Genomic DNA, 16841 nt, shown 5'->3' on the forward strand with positions numbered 1-16841 from the left:
ACCATACATTACAGAGCATCCAGGATCCATATGGACAAGAGTCAGCCCACTGTCCCCGTAAAGGGCCAGGCAGTGAACGGTGCAGCCTCTGGAGACCGTGTGGTCTCTGTCGCCACCACTCAGCTCTGCTGTAGTACGGAGGCAGCCACAGACACCGCAAACACAAATGGGCTGCGCGCCAATAAAGTTTTATTTACAAAGGCAGGCAGTGGGCCAGATTTGGCCTGTGGGCGGAGTCTGCCAACCTGATACAGAACACAGAACTGGGAGTTCAAATCCCAGGACTACTCCCCACCAGCGGGATGAACCTGGGCATCTTTATCTTGTTAAACCTCAGATTCTTCATCTATAAAGAGGGGACCATCATAGCGCCCAGTCCTTAAGGGGGATGTAAGAATTAAATGAGAAGTCTGTATCACACTTAGCACGATGTCCGCACAGAGTGGGCATTCCAAAAGTACTTGTGGGGTGAACGGAAGCCGGATACGTCCTGGGTGCTCCGACTTCTGGTCTCCTATGCGATCACTGACACACTACAAGACAACCTCCCCGGGCAGTTCCCTTTTACTATGCTGGGTCAGAATGAGGTTCCGGGTGCTGCAGAGCCACACGAAGATGCATGTCACCCTTCCCAGCACTGCCTCCCCACGAGTCCTCTAAAACTGGAAAACACTATCCCAGCCCTGTGATGGGGCCACCAAGAGATGCTCTCTCCAATTCCTTACAGAGTTGCATGAGCCTCCTGTGAGCAGGCCCAGATGCGTCCTTCTTCCTGCATTCAGGAGGAAGCCCCGTCCCTGAGGTCTTCTCCCCCATCTCCTTGCCAGGATCATTCCCAAGCAGAGAGGGCACTCCAGATGACTGTCTTCCCCTCCAGGGCCCTAAGACACCACAGGCTGTGGCCGACATGCTGGCTTAACTGCAGCCACCAGGTAGTTGGGCCAAAACCTGAGCAGAGGCCAAATCAGCAACAGGCCCAGCCTGGCAGGATTCAAATGGGCCCAGCCTGACAGGCCAAATCAGCTGGGCCCCAGCGCTCTCCTTCTGCCACAGCTCGGGGCTGGAAATTAGGTCCCAGTACCCCCAGGAGCACCTGAAGCCTGGTCATGCCACTCCCATGCCACTCATGAGGGAAATAACCTGGTTTCCCCCAGACCCCACGGATCCCCCAGAAACTGGACAGGGGCAGCCTGCTCGGTCACTCTCGCACAAGTGCAGGGGAAGGGCGGGGCCAGGCATTTTCACACAGGTTCAAAGCCGAGCAGGACACCTGCAGGCCCGGGGAGGCTCCCCAGGCCCCCGCGGGCAGACACCATGCTGGCTAGGCTCTGACCCAGCAGAGCGGTCACTGGGGCCCTGTGCCGCGACCCGGAGCACTAATGCCCTGGAGTCTTTTCCGTAACACTCAGGGACATGCCTGAACCTCACACAAGTTTAGAAAACGGATTGGTTTCTTAGGCAAGTCAGAACCCATTCACCTGTGAACCATCGCCCCCTCAGCAGCCCGGGTTCGGAGCCACAGGCTCGGCCCCTATTCCCAGCACGTGGCTCTTCCGCTCCAGCTCACAGTTCCTGTCGGCCTCCTTTGCCTCAGCCAGGCCCCATCTCTCTTCTACTTTTCTTTCTAATACGTGAGGGTGTCTGCTAACCTCCCTGGGAATTAGATGAACACGGAGGTTTACTGCCCAAATTAACACTATTTAAAGCTAACTCACTTCTCTTCTCAGGCCTGAATGCTGATGAGCAAAACCCTACATACAAGGCTTGGAAAAGACACCCCAAAAGCCGAGATGGGCTGCTGACCTGCCCATCCTCGTAGGCTCGTTATTTTCCTCAATTCTCCTCCTCTGGGCCTGAGTCACATGCCGCACAGTCAACAGGGCCTGGAATCTGGGCCGGCATCTGAGGGTGTGGAGGCCACAGAAGCACTGGGCGCCAGGAGTCAGGTGACCCAAGGCGGAACATTCTCGCGTGTTTGTGTCAGCAACTCCCCCACCCCTGGAGAACACCGGTGAGAACACGCTATGACAGAGCCCAAAGGGCACTGAAGCTCCTTTTTCAATCACACCAACATTGCTACTTTTTTCCGTTAAAGGGAAAAAACAAAAACAAAAAACAAGTAGTTTTACACTGAATTGGATGTTTTCAACTCACCCAATGCCAAAAGGTTTTGCTCGTTTTGATTTCTTTAGTTCCAGTGTAGGCACAGGCAAGGAACTCTGGAAGTTCTTGGGGATCCCAAGTGTCCCTGCTGAAAACAAGAGCTCCCTCTAAAAATAAACAAAGACCACATCCCTCTGGCCAAGGAGATGGCACCTGAATAAAGTTCCACGTTCTAAGGAGCTCGTCTTGTGCCCTCCAAGGAGGTCACTCTAAGGTCAAAAGGACTGGGCCCCTGGGCAGTCTCCCTGGAAGGTGGCCCCAAGTGAGGACTGCTGGAGAAGACTGTCCCCCCCCATTCCAGGTGGTGACTGACCAAGAGCTACCCCCTCTGGCCCTCACCTCTCCCACGGCTCAGTTGGTGGGCTCCCAGTTGTCTGCTCCAACCCACCCTGCACTACCACTCCCCACACACTGAGCCTCCAAAAGTGCAAGCATCCACAAGCATCCACATGTGGCTCCCGGTTCCCAGCCCTCTGCTTAAAGACGGGACTCCTTTGCTTTGCACCTGCTGCCATCCTGACCTTGACCAGCATAGCCCAACAAATTCTTCCCACCCAAGCGCCCACGTCCAGGTGGCTGTCAACCACCTGCTGTTCCCCCAAACACCCCAAAGCATCATGCTTCCATGCCTCCACATTCATGGCGCCGTGGTCTGGAACATCTCCTACTCCCCATCCTTCACGTGTCTCAACTCCTGCTCATTCTTCAAGACTTTTCAGGAAGCCTTTCTACCCTCCTCCCTTAGGCTCGGTTGAAATGACTTTCCTGTGACTCCCACGGGACTGTGGACTCACAAACATCTCCGTTAGATGCATCATGCTTCGTCTGGCACACAGTAGGAACTCAGTCAAAACAACTGCCGTGTCTTGGGGAGCCTGGCCGGCTGAGTGGGAAGAGCACACGACTCTTAATCTCAGGGTCGTGAGTTCAAGCCCCATGTTGGGTGTAGAGCTTACTAAAAATAAAAAAATAAAAAAATAAAAAAACAACTGCCATCTCACTGTCCATGACACAAGTCTGTGAGCTCTGCAAAAACAGGAACTCGCTTTACTCATCTCTGAATTCTTCAGGGTCTGACACACACAGAGGGCGTTTACTAGATACCGACGGACTGGACTGTGCCCGGGGTACCACCAGCATGGCAGGGAGGCCTGTGGTCACCACAGGAACCATGACACATCTGAAGAGGCACGGAAGGTGAGGAAAATGAGTTCTGTCACACCCACCAAGACCAGAGGCAGTCCAGATGTCTCTGTTGCCTCCCTCACACAGCCCCTGGTCATAGCTTCATCATGTCCAAGAAGAGGGTCTGTGTCAAGGCCATCCAACCCCAACCACCGTGACGGGTCCTCTGCAGGGGGCTCTCCATGGCCAGCCCCAACCATGGATGCCAGCGTCTGAGGGGAAGGGGCTGCTGCAGCCTGGAGTCAGGGCCCCCGCCCAGAACCCAGTAAATAATACCAAGCCTTCACACTCCTGTACCAAGGGGTCTCCTTGGGGGCAAGGCTGCCCAAAGTCCAGCAGGCGATCTCTCATGCCAAGACTGTCCACCCTGTTTACCCCACAGGATGCCAGGCTGGGGCTGACGAGGTGTAATGCTCAGAAGACATGTGGGTGGAGACTGTCAGGAACCACTGGCTTGCGCCAAGAGAAGCTCAGTGACCACTGAGGAGGGTAAAGGCCGTTCCCTCTGTCAACTGGGTCAAGGGCTTGGTTCAAAAGCTTTAACGAGCTGAGATGAGATCTTGCTCCTGGGGAGATGGCCGGTCACGTTCAGGTAGCACAGGGGTCCAGAGGCAACTGGAATCATACCCTAGGGGTCAGCGAGAGGCGGCCAGGTGGGGGGGGAGGGGTGCGGTGAGCACCCCAGCTGTGACCACATGACCTGCCCCAATGCTGACTGCAGTTGTGAAGGCAGCTCGTGGACTTGAAAGAAGGGGCGAAACCAAATAAAGACATCAGCTGCAAAGAATCTAAAGAGACTCTAAGGAGGAGGTAAATGTGCCTCCCACTCTCAGTCCAGAGAGGTGCGCAGCCCTGGAGCCTTGCAAAGAACACACTCGCTTTCAGAGGTTGGCGAGAGCAGAGCCAAGGCTCCAAGGCCAGGCTGTGACGCTTACACTCGTTTACTTTTCTCTGTTTAGGACCAAAATAAGTCACTTTTAGTAAACAGAGATTTTGTTTCCTAAAGAGAAAGCTTAAAAGATTTCCCCAGGCTTAACTCTTGTTAAGAGACACACTGCAAACTAAAGTATAACACATGCTTTCAACCGTTCCTCCCCAAAAACACCTTAAGACACCTGGGAGTGGAGAATGCTGGGTGAGGAAAGGCTCTATGTGCCCCACTCTGGCCTGTCCAGCCGAGCTCAGCGCTGTGCTCCATCCCGTCACCCACCGGGGCCATGAGGGCAACTGCCCTTGTCCTTCCCTTGTCCTGCCAGCCCTCCAATCTGTCCCCCCCACAGCACGTGCCTGCCATGGGCTGCACAAGGTGCTCACTAATGTTCGTTGGGCGCTAAGGGTCTCCCCCCAAGGACTCCCTCAGTGTCCTACACCCACAGGCTGGGTGCTGCCGGCAAGGCCATTGTCCAGATGCGGGAACCCAGGCTGGGAGGGACAGTCACCTGCCCAAGGGCAGACGGTCAGCAAAGGGCAGACCTGGAATTTGAACCCAGCCTCTGACTGCAGAGCACAGTGCTGCACTGGCCCTGAATGGTGCAGACCTGGGTTTCACCTATGCTCTGCCCGAAGCTCCTCCGTGCTCCTTCCCTGGTGGGAAGGCAGCCGGCCCTGGACCACGTGGCAGCACTTCTGCCCTTCGGGCCCGATGCGCATCTCCTACCTGCCGTCCCTCCACACGGCACCACACCCCACACGGGGGCTTCTCAGACAGGCTCTTAACCACTCCTTAAAACGCTGGAGGCAGAGCCAGCAAGATGAGAAATCCGGGGCCCAGGTGGGGGGGGGGGGTCACATGGCACACCAGTCCAGCAAGAGAGGGGCAGCATGGTCACCAGAGGGCCTGCACTGGAGGACGGCCCCCAGGACCATACCACGGGGACCCCCGCATTGCACACCCCCTCCGCAGTCTCAGAATCACAGACATACACACACACCCCCGCCCCCAGAAGACGACTCCCTCTCCTCACCCAGAGAGAGCATGGAGGTGGCCAGCTACAGAGGACGCGGTCCCTCCACCCCTGAACATGCAGAGAGGCTGCTCCCGGCCCGCAGATGGAACCTCCCTCTGCTCCCAGGCCCCTGGCCAACATGAATGCCAGAGCAAGGGGAATTCCAGGCCGAGGCCTCTCCCAGCTGGGCCTTGTCCGTCAGGGCACTTCAAGCAGAGGGCAGCTGGGAGGAGGGTGGCCACCCCTGGGCGGAGGACAGGCAAGCAGGAGCCCTGGAACCCATACGAGCCACCCCCTCTATCCAGGGCCCTGCTGGAGCTGCCGGACACAGAGAGGCCCCGGCCAGGCCCTGCTGTCCAGGAGCCCACGGGCCTCCCTGGCAGGCTCTGTGGCATGGCCACCCAAGCCCCTCGTGGAAGCAGCAGCACGGTGCCCCGGCAATAATGCCCAGGGCACGCTGCCCCCCACCCCGGACGATGCACCCTGCTTTTAGCAGGATCTGCATCACCTTTCCACTAAGGCAGGCGCTGGAGGAAGAGTGAGCATGGCATGGCGGCAAGAATATAGGACTGAAGCCAGCCAGAATGAGCTCAAATTCCACCGTCCCCACTCACTCCGGGCGAGTAATTGCTCCGAGCGGCAGTGTTTCCAGCAACGGATGGAGCAGGTTCCTCAGCCATCTATGCTGCGCTGAGGATTAAATGAACTAATGAAGTCAAGTGCCCAGCCCCACTCGGGACGCTCAGCAGGTGCCCAATCAACGCCTGGGAAATGAATGCCTGGAGAAAATAATACCACCCCCCTCTCCCCCACCTCATTAGGCCCAAGCCCAACTCCCAGCAGAGGAGAAAGGGCCCTTATTTACCACCACCAGCCAAGGCACAGAAGAGAAGAGCAGGTGGACAAACCTTGGCCAAGAAACCAACAGCCTCTTCATCAAGCTCAAGGTTTCAGTACTTTCCACTGGGACTCAATTTCCCCCGCTGGAGGTTTAGTGAGGCTACACTCAGCAACCTAAGGAATCCCTGCTGAGCATGCATCAGGGGAGGGGGTAAAAATTGGGTCGGACTGCTGAAGTGGACCGAGGGCGACGGATGGCACGTTTCACCAGCCGGAAGGGCTCTGAACAGTGACTCCGTTGCCTGCCGGTCTGTGCTGCCTACAGCACACTGTCCTGCAAGCAAGACTGCGTCTCAGAGTCGTCTCTCCGCAGAAAACACGACGCTGGAGCAGGGGACTCAGAAGACAAAGGTTCTGGTTCCTCTGTGCACCGGCTGTGTGGCCTTGGCAAAGTCACCGCACCTCTGCGGGGGAATTTCTCCTCTGTAAGATAAGCAGGCCAGAGAAGCTCATGCTCTCTACAGCCCTGGTCATTCTAAACATAATTCCACGACACCTAATCCCAAGCATGCGGGCAAGAGGACAGGTTCCGAGCAGTCGGATACAACCAGGTGGCTGGACAGTGTGACAGTCGCTGCAGACCCAGGTGAAAAGGAATCACTGCTCACTCAGAATCACCAAGACATGGCCGGGACCCAAACTGCGTCTTCCTTCCCCTGAACCCCAGAGGGATACCAAGTGTCAAGCCTGCAGAAGGGACAAGAAGCTGAAAAGACCAGCAAGATGGTGGGGAGACAGGGCCGTGCCTGAGAACTATCCTGAGGCAACAAGATGAATAAAACCTGCCCTCTCCGTTCCAGAAAAAAGGTGGCTCAGAGGGGCTGTACCAAATCCTGGGCAGGGAGGCACGCCCAAGACCTAGCCCAGCAGAAATAGAAACTACCTGGATGATGTCTCCAGCAGGCACTTCGCCCAGAGGTGAGTACCTTTCAGATCCTCCTGCACTGAGACATGACAACAATGGAAAATTCCAGTAGGTTTATTCCACTCCTGAAGAGGAAGGTCCCTGAGGAAGCGAGGTATGCATGGGGTCTATTCCAGCCCTCATTCCTCAGTCCTGGATGCACAACAGGATCAACTCAGAAGCTTTAAAAATACCAATGCTGAGTCCTACCCCTTCTTTCCAGGATTCTGATATAACTGGTCCTGGATGAAGCCTGGGCATTGGCTTTTATTTTTTTTTAAACCTCTCCAGGTGATTCTAATGTGCAGCCAAGGTGGAGAACAACTGCTCTAGAGTCTAGAATCTCAGCACAGAGACCCCAGCCGTCTCCCACAAACTCTTTAGGAGCAGAAAGGGCAGGAGATACAGCCAGGCAGGCCTTGCTGGAGATAGGTATCCTCACGCCACCCCCCACCTCCACCCCCAAACCAGGTTCAACCTGCAAAGAGCCATCTGTCTGAGACAGAATGCGGGGCCTCTGCCCAGCCCCGACTGGGGCGTACCACGTTCCCACACACTGGAAGCTGTACAATTGTGTTTAGTTATTTGATTACTTGAGGCATGTAAACAAAAAGTGATATTACACAAACCTGGGGTGGCAAGCACCACAAAATGATTTACTTTGAGAGATCTGAATCATAAATGCAAAAAAAAATACACTGGAACCCTTTTAACAACATCTTTGAATGGAAAATGGAATCTGAATAAATAGGGATGCTTCTTCTGGGCTGCCAGATTTATTTCCCATTTCCCCTAGAAGGTCGCCAGGAATAATTATATTTTCTTGTGAATCTGTCTTCTGTAAGGATGAAGCAAAACATCTCCATCTTCCCAACCGAGGCACTGCCTTTGGTCCTACAGTAGATCTAGAATCCAAGCACTCCTTTAAAAAAAAAAAATCTTTTTTAAAGCTGTAGGAAAAAGGAAGAGCAAGGGAAACAGGCAGTCAAAATTTCTAAGTTTCCCCATGGTGTTAACAAGACTAAACAAAATTTATGCTTTGAGATAAAACAGAACCTAGTGCCTCTAACTTTCGAACACATCAACCCATAGCATGTGTGTGCAAAACCACCGGGCTCTGAAGCGAGACAGACCCGGGCAGAACTACTAGCCTCTTGGCCTTGCAGCTGTGTGGCCTTAGGCCAGTTACTTGGCCTCTCCGAGGCTCCATTTCTTGAGCTGTAACTGCAGGAATGCTTTGACAATTAGAGCGTGTATGCAAAGCCCCTGGCCCAGGGTGGGCCTTCAATAACCAGTGGGCACTGCTATTATTCTTTGAACAATCCACACCCATTTCGGCTGAAGCCTGCTGCGCCCAACTTTTCATGGTCCTGAATCTTGGGAACTAGGGAACCACATTATGCCAGTGCGGAAGGAGAATCTGTGTCTTTGTTTCACGGGCGAAGGAAAAGAGCAAGAGTGGTCAGGAGCTGGCCTGCCCCTGCATTCTGGGATCAAATGGGCTGTTTAGCAACATGATTTGCTTTTACCTCCTGAGAGTGGCCCCATGGAAAAAGTCCCTCCAGGGACTACAGATGCCGAAGGAGCACTGTTGTTTCCGAGATATTCCTGCGCAGTCTGGCCCAACGGCCCCCACCCCACCCCCCTGCAAAAGACAGCTTCCCCTGCAGCCCCCACAGCAGGAGAGGGGCAGGACCGTTAACGAAGCGGGGGTGCCTGTCACACTTCTCCATAACCCCTGACGTGATGTGAAATTCTACAAGGTAGACCCTTTGAAATGCAAAATCTTCCAGAGTCCTTCAAATGTGTTTTTATTTTCTCGGGTTCCTAAGGCTGCTTTCAGACCCACCCATCAGCATTTCCCCTCTCAATCACCCACATTTAACAAAAAAAAAAGAAAAGAAAAAAAGGAGGAGGAGGTGGCTACAGCAAGGACGTCTCTGTTTTTTGAAAAAGCTCAAGTATCTCCAGTCGATGCAAGGAAGAAAAAAAAAAAAAATCTTGTCCTCGGCTCCAGCCTCCTTACATCCCTCCTCCAAGACATCCTGAAGCCAAGTTTCCCCGGCAAGATTTCCTCCCGTCCTGACCAGCACAGCACCGACCCTGCCACCGCTCAGGCTCTCAGAGGGCTTTCTTAAATCAAGAATCCGGGTGCCCTCCGACCCAAGTTCGGGAAGGTTAAGACAGGCACCACCAAAACCACAACCCACAATTTTTGAAGCCCAAGCCTTGATCCAAACAGGAGGTTTGGATTAAACATCAAAGAAGAAATTACCTTAAAACAAAGTTGTTTGGCAAAGAAAATTACTTCACCATAAGAAGAACCCTAGGGAACGGTAAATTGCTTTTGAATATAGACTTTTCAGTGGCGCGGTCATTAATCATGTTAATGTAAACTGCGCTAAAACAAAAATTTTCTAAGCAAGTCTCTGGGCACATCAGCGTATCTAAGCCTCTGGGTTTGTTTCCAGAGCTCACATCCCAGCACGCAATGAAACTGCTGTTAATGGGGTCAGCTATTACAGTGCAGTCCCCGACCCTGGGCCATAATAAAGGTGACTCAGCCATGTAGAAAGAACCCTCGTAAAGTCAGGCAGGAAACAAACACAGAAATTAATCAGAGAAGGAGAGTCAATGATTTTGGAAAGTGTATTCATGGGGCAAGTTTAAACAGCAACTCTCTCCCTGGATGATCAGACATTTCAGAAAGGAGCTAAGGGAGGCCAGTCAACATTCCTAGCAGCACGCAAGTCCCTCGGCCAGGCCCTGTTTTATAGGGTGGAGGACAGGGCAGCAGCTGGACAAGGCGAGGGGGGGCGTGGAGCCCAGCAGAGTTAAGCTGCGCTGAGCCCAGCCAGACCCGGCCATGTGCTTCATGTTGGCAACAAACCGGTTCTTTCAAGAGAGGAAGAGTCTGACAAAAAGGACAGCTGCAGCAAAGCAAGAAGCTGAGAGGCAAAAAAAAAAAAAAAAAAAAAAAAAGAAAGAAAAGAAACCACAAAACCCACCCTCAAAAAAGCCCCAGGTTTAGGATTCTCCCCTCACGTCAAAAAAAACAAACAAACAACAACAACACTCACCTTTGGGGGTTACAAGGGCTAGTTAATCTATTAACGTGTCCCCCTTGCTGGATCAATTAAAGAGAGCCCCTCCACATCTGGTTTCCATCTAAAACCAAAACTTGTATTATCAGCATATTACATAACAAATTATGCCTGCAGGTTTCTTTTATTACACATCAGCGAGGTGTGTGTGGTGGGGGGGGGGGGTAATGATGGCAGTTGTGCTGGTCTGAGTATTTGCTTATTTCAGGCTTTTTTAAGGGCGAGAACAAAAAGTTTCCGTACAGTATGCAGTTCAAGAAAGTCACACTCGCCCGGATAAAACATCAACTCAACCATCGGCCAGTGGGTCCAGCGCTCAGTCTTCAGGGCCCGCTGCAACAGGCAGGGGGGGGGAGAAGGGCATCCTGTTTAAAGAGCACTGCACAGGTACCCCACCAGCCTGTCCGAGGCGTCCTCTGCTGACAGCTCCCGGGGTGTACAAGGCTCCCTCCTTCCCAGTCTACTGCAGGGGAAGAGAGCTGGCTGGCCTCTTCCGAGCTTCACCATGGGTCAGGCGCCTGCCCCCTGAACCCGCTTAAAGGACACCCAGCCCATTAGGCTTCCAGAGAACTGGGGAGATGGAGGCCAGGGCACAGTGAAGGAACCAATAGGGGGACAGGGAAAGATGAAAGGTATGGAGAGAAAGAGCCTCAGAAATGCCGGACAGGGCTTCCCATAAAATGTCAATGAAGTAGATCCACCAGGACGACAATAAGGCATCTTAAAGCTCTTCCTAGAAGAACTTTGTGAACTTCCAAAATGCTACTAGAGGCGCGACATACCCTAAATTGAAAACAGAAGGGAGAAACGGACTACAAACGTTATCAATCACAATCATGGAATGCTCTACTTGTCCTGCCAGCCTTAGGAATTCGAGTCCACTTCTGCAGCTTTTTTATTTAAAACTTGTCTTCAAGGTTAAAATGGTTGCACATCAATATTACCTTCTCAGGGGAAAATAGTGAGTCCTTGGCCAAAATGATTTGAACTGGTCTTAAAACCACCTTGTTCTCTGGAGGGGCATTCAGGGGCAAAAAAAACCAGACCTGCCCCAAGCCTCTCCTTCCTTTTCTAGACTGGAACAACAGTCCAGGAGCTGGATCGGCCGCTCCTGGATCTGCAGGATGGCTGGCAGCATCCAGATCCTAGCTAAGGGCAGACACGGGGTCAAGGGCCACCAGTCCTGAACTTAAAACCCAAATCTTCTCCCACTAACACAGGCCTATCAATGCGGACAAATAATTGTTTACTGTTTATCTGGCTGTCCAGAGCTGGGGGGGGTGGGGGGAGAGGACCCAAACCCCACAGATCTGCAATTCAGTATCAAAAGTGTAACTGAGACAAATTACTGCTAAGTGGATAAATTAAAATGAAACTAAAACCTGGCCAAATCAGCAACAGTGAGTTTCACCCCGTCTGCTAACTTCACTCCTTCCCAAGTCCTCAGAGCGGGTGGCATCTTCCAACCAAGTCTAGGATCTGGAGCAAGGAGGGATCCCCTTCCAGCCTGTGGGAAGCGCTGGGAACACATATGTTAGTTTGTCATTTGGAAGTCTGCTAATACGTTGTAAGCAGCACAAGACGCTTGCCTGGCTTCCCAGGCCAATAAACAATGCCATTCCAACTCCTGCAGCAGTCAATAGAAAACAGTCCCTTGTCTCCGCCATCCAACAATTCAACAAACATTTGTTCCTGTTGAACAACCCTCAGCCTGGCTCCATCCGCACCCGCTCCGGCAAGGCGAGCGCAGCGGCGGCGGCACCACCAATGCCCTGCCCCAGGGTCCCGGGACCGCAATGCAGCCCACCGGAGGGGCCACTCGCCCAACACCACCGAGTCCCGAGGCTGTAACGTGTAGAAGACTCAGAGTGTGGCCTATAGGAGGCAGAATCCCATTCATCAAATGCTGCAAAGAGCTGTTCTTTGTTCACCAACGTACGAAGTACAGTACGTGTTAATGAACCCCGGCGGTCAGATGGAGGGAGCCCGGCTTCAGGGGGCTTCCGGGGGCGAGGGACCCGAGCAAGCTAGCTCGCGCGACTCGCCGGTGCTCCGCCGCTCTGTCCCGCGCCACGAGCATTGTTCCCCAAGTCTGCGGGCGGGGTGGGGAGCTGGGGGGTGCCCGAGAAGCCCCTTGGGGCAACGCAAACCGAGGGCCCTCCCCGGACTCTGGGTGTCCTGGCCGCCTTCGTCCCTGCCCCACTAAGAGAAACTCCCAGCGGGAAAGCTGACTCCCACAGGCTTGCAAATCAAGGACTGGCAAAAATGTGACTCGACCAGTGTGCCCGTGCCGGACGGCCCTTCTCGCCATGTGCAAAGCCACGCCGGCGCCCCCACTCCGCAAGCCCCCGCCGCCGCCACCCTGCGGGCTTCCCCCGCCCGGGGCAGAAGGCCCCCTCACCCCTAGTGCGACCGCCCCGGCCGGTCCAGCAGCCGCGGAGCCCGCCGCCGTGCGCCCGCATCCCGGACGCAAACTTCCGCGAACAAAAGAGTTGTCTGCAAACGGTGCAGGAACTTCGGGGCGAGCCGGGGCGCCCGGGTCCCCGGGTCCTGGCGCCTTCGCCGCTGCCGCGAGCCAGGACTCAAGTTGAGACGCGGAGAGGAGCACACCCCCCGGCGCAGCCGTCCCTGCACCCGCCCCGGGGAAGCACAGACTTTTCTGCAGGGGCCGGGCTGGCTCTTTCCCCTGGCTGCGCTCTGACAAGTCTCACGCCTGCACCAGGGGCGACACTCAGCGCCCCAAGAAACCACCCCACCCAACGCGAAACAAGGCAGAAAAAAAGAAAACCAGTAAAATATTTTTTAAAAATAATAATAATAATAAAAACCAAAACGGCAAGCCCAGCACACGCGCGAAGAGGGGTCCCTCCAGCCAGCGGCTGCGGCGCACAAGGCAGGGACCACCGCTCGGGACCAGCCCCCCTGCCGCCACCGCCACCGCCGCCTCGCAGCCCGGGGTCGCTTACTGTGCGCGGCGGGGTGCGCCGTCGCCGCCGGCGCTCGCCAAGTCGTCCGGGCTGCCCGCCGCGCGTCCGCCGCGCGCACGCTCTCCTGCCGGCGCCGAGCGCTTTGTACCGAGCGGCTCCCAGGGAGGAGGAAATCGACTTGTCACTTCCTGAACTGTTTGCAACTCGTCCCTTTAACCGGCCCGGGCCAGGCCGCCCGCGCCCGCCGCGCCCGCCGCCGCCGCGGGCCGCCCGACCGCGGCTGTGTGTCGTTGGGTCGGGCGCTCTGGCGGCGGCGTCGCGGGGCCCTGGCGCTCGGCGGCGGCGGCGGCGTGCAGGAGCCGGGCGGCGTGCGGCGGCGGCGGCAGCGGCGGGCGAGTGTGCAGTGCGCGCAGCCGCCGGTGGGCGGAGAGTGGGGGGGTCGCGGCGCGCCGCCGGCGGGGCTAGAGGGCGTCCTGCGAGCTGAGCCGCGCGCCGCTCGCCGAGCTCGCGCCTGCGAGGCCCCGGGACGCGGGAAGTGGCCCCGGATCCGGGCCGCGCCGCCGCGGCCACCACCCCCGCGGCTGCCCGGGCCCGGAGCCAGGGGTCCCGCGGGTGTCTTCCCCCGCCCCCCGCAGGAACCGGGGCAAAAACCCTGGGCCGCGTGGACTTCAGACGTCCAGCTTCCGGGTTGTTGGGTTTTGAGGTTTCAAAGAAACGATCATTTCGGTGGCGTGCTGGGCAGCAGAGGATGGGGGGGCTGTGTTAGCGATGTCACACTTTGGGAAAATAAAACGCTAGTGTCCCTACTGATCGAAATAAAGGAATGTGTACTTCAGAAGCCACATGCAAAATATATGCAACTGGTGAAGGAAGGATTTGTGGTTGCTAAGCAGACGCAGAGCATGTTTCGTTCTGTAACTTAGGATGTTGACTTAAGTTCAGGAATGTAACCCTGATAGAATAAGCAGAGTATTTTCATTGTACTGCTCACCTGGGGGAGGGGGACTGTTTTCCTTGTGAAGTGAAGCCCTAGATTTCCCATTACTCCGTCCTACTAGTGTATGTTATTTTATTGACCTTGTATCCAAAGAGATTTTTTAAAGAGGTTTTTTTTTTTTTTAAAAGAACTCCCCTATGCCTGTTTTGTGTTCTCCTTTGCCAAAAATACAAAACACCTCATTACTTTACATGGATTGTGTCTGCGCCGTTTGAATGGTCCTATTCATAAATCAGGAAACTTTTTCTGTTGCTTCTAGGAACATTTAATTGGTTTTAATCCAATGTTTCAATTCCAGTATCAAACATAAATGAACAATTAACTTCTTGAGCTTGTATGCACTTGGGAAACTATTATATTTCATGGCTATCGCTGCAATATTTCAGTTTCCCATCACACTGGACCCGTTCTTTTTCAGAAAACCATGAGCTAACATCTTTCACACCAGCTACAGCTCCAGTGATTTCTTCTGCACGATTAGGATGAACAACCATCAGGAGAAGGATGTGTGTCTATTCATTCAAATAGATGATGTGGGATATAACCAATTCATCCTACAAAAACCAAAATGAGCTAATAGGCAGAATGCTAAGATACTGATATCCTTATCCATAAACACTGCTTTAGAAGAATTTACCAAGGGCCAATTTTGAAAGGAACGAGAACCAAGTCTCCCTAAGTTAGACAAAGAAAGGCACAAGGGATAATTTGAGAATGCTGCTAACACTTCCCTAATGCCATCTTATCACGTGTCACCACGGCCTTTTAGAGCTTTTAAGAACATAGTTTAATTTACTTTTTATTAGGAAGCCTAGAGTGACTCCTGCTGGCAAACATTCAGCTTATTCCTACAATTACCAGTTCATCGGGTCAATGGAGAAAACAAAATGCAGGGGGTGGGGGGTGGGGGGCTTGTCCAGAGCCTGGAGACCATTATTGCAACCATGATTCTGGTTGCTTTCAGGATGATTTTAGATTCACAAAATTCCAAGGATTGTGGTTATGGCAAGCTCTTTGCTGCAACGCCTCCTTTCCAACCTAAAGCAGCCTGTTTTTCTGGTTCTGAGGCTTTCTTGCAAGTGCACAGAACTAAAATACCTGCTTAAGGAGTTGTGCTACTAACCAATGAATGGCTATTTCTCATGTATTTAATCTGAATCTCCAGAGGCTAAAAAATATATACATTAAGGCCTGTGTCACTTAACTTTCCATATTATGTGGTTCTTCCCACATTATGCAGTAAGTTCTATAAGATCTAAAACACCCCCACTTTAGGGCGCCTGGTGGCTCAGTCAGTTGAGCGACTGCCTTTGGCTCAGGTCATGATCCTGTTACTCCCAGGATCGAGTCCCGCATCGGGCTCCCTGCTCAGCGGGGAGTCTGCTTCTCCTTCTGATCCTCCCCCCGTCATGCTCGCTTGCTCTCTCTCTCTCTCTCTCAAATAAATAAATTAAAAAAAAAAAAAAGGTAAAATACCCCCACTTTTTAGGGCTATGCTACATAGTTATTTATTATTTAAAAAGTCCTACCCAAAAGGTTGTATATGAAAGTTTTGCTCAATTCAGAAGAACAAATATAAACTCAGTCCCACTCTGGATGTAAAACAATGTAAGCTGTAATCGGGGGATGGGGGGCTAAGCTGTCTACCTTTGTTCAATCCTTAAAGGTCAAAGCCAAATCAAAACCAGATTTAGAGCACAACCAGGCACCTAAACACAAATTCATAAGCCAGTTTAGGAATAAATCCATAAATAATCCAAAAATGATCACTTGTAACTTTTCCATTATCATTGATCAACAACACTAACTTGGGTAAACCATGAACAAGTGGGAAATATAAAATGTAGGGATTACATACAGTCTCACTGCAAGACCAGCGTGTGAAACCCAGGGATAAAGCACAGCAATACTGGCCCTCCTGGCCCCGCTCAAAGCAGACACACCAAATGGAGGAATGCTTGTGTACATGGCACGCATCATGTCTACTCAAAACTGCCTGGGAGAATTTAAACTGAGGATCACTCTATACTAGAGAGTTCCCCTTTTCCAAGCGTAAAGCTCTTAAGCAATAGAAGACAATAAGGGTGTATTTTATTAAGAAAGGGTGTAACCAACTATAACTTGTATCAACAAGCTAATCAAGTATTCACCTAAGCACATTTGTGCAGAGGAGGGTAAAGGTTGGGTTTTAATTCGCACTAGGAGTGTCCTAGTAGTTAGTGGGTGTTTTATTTTTGTGCCTTTAGAACCAGATTAATGGGATATTCAAGCAACAAGGAGCTAAGCTTTGAAGTCTTAGCAAGTACCAGTCAATGTTGTTCAGTTTTACCCAACAAACCTATGTGTGCCTATGGCTGTAAAGAGTTCACCGCTAAAAAGTGATAAACTAGTTTGTCTCTGAGAGTAACATAGTATTCTTTTTAGAATAAAGTGAGTGAAACAAACATCAAACTTGTTACACATTGGACCCAACAGCACAGTATGCAGATGTGTGTATTAACCCCTTTATTCAGCTTCCAAAAGCCACTGCCTCTGTCACAACTGTTGTATTAAAAGCCAGTCATTCACATTTCACACCGTCCTTTCTAAAACTGAAAAGATCTTTTATAAAGCAAAAGCTTTTAAAATTGCTTATAACAGATGATGGGAAGACAGACATGACCAAGTCCACCTGAACCACTTTCAAAGAAATTGGCTACTGAAAGACAACAAGTT

General features: G+C 52.6%; 1 protein-coding gene across 2 annotated transcripts in view; it reads right to left on the reverse strand.

The window, feature by feature from the left end:
* FAM53B (family with sequence similarity 53 member B) overlaps positions 1-16841 on the reverse strand; it is a 117926-nt gene that overhangs the window by 90301 nt on the left and 10784 nt on the right. Inside the window, exon 1 of one of the 2 annotated variants that reach the window (XM_032423484.1) lies at positions 13169-13333. The exons of the other annotated variant lie outside the window; for it this stretch is intronic. The gene's annotated coding sequence lies outside the window, so the exon portion shown is untranslated. Of the gene's footprint in view, positions 1-13168; positions 13334-16841 lie in introns of those variants that run through there. 2 annotated transcript variants of the gene reach the window in all.

This window comes from Phoca vitulina, unplaced genomic scaffold (genome assembly GCF_004348235.1).
Source record: "Phoca vitulina isolate PV1807 unplaced genomic scaffold, GSC_HSeal_1.0 scaffold28, whole genome shotgun sequence".
NCBI classification, from domain to species: Eukaryota; Metazoa; Chordata; class Mammalia; order Carnivora; family Phocidae; genus Phoca; species Phoca vitulina.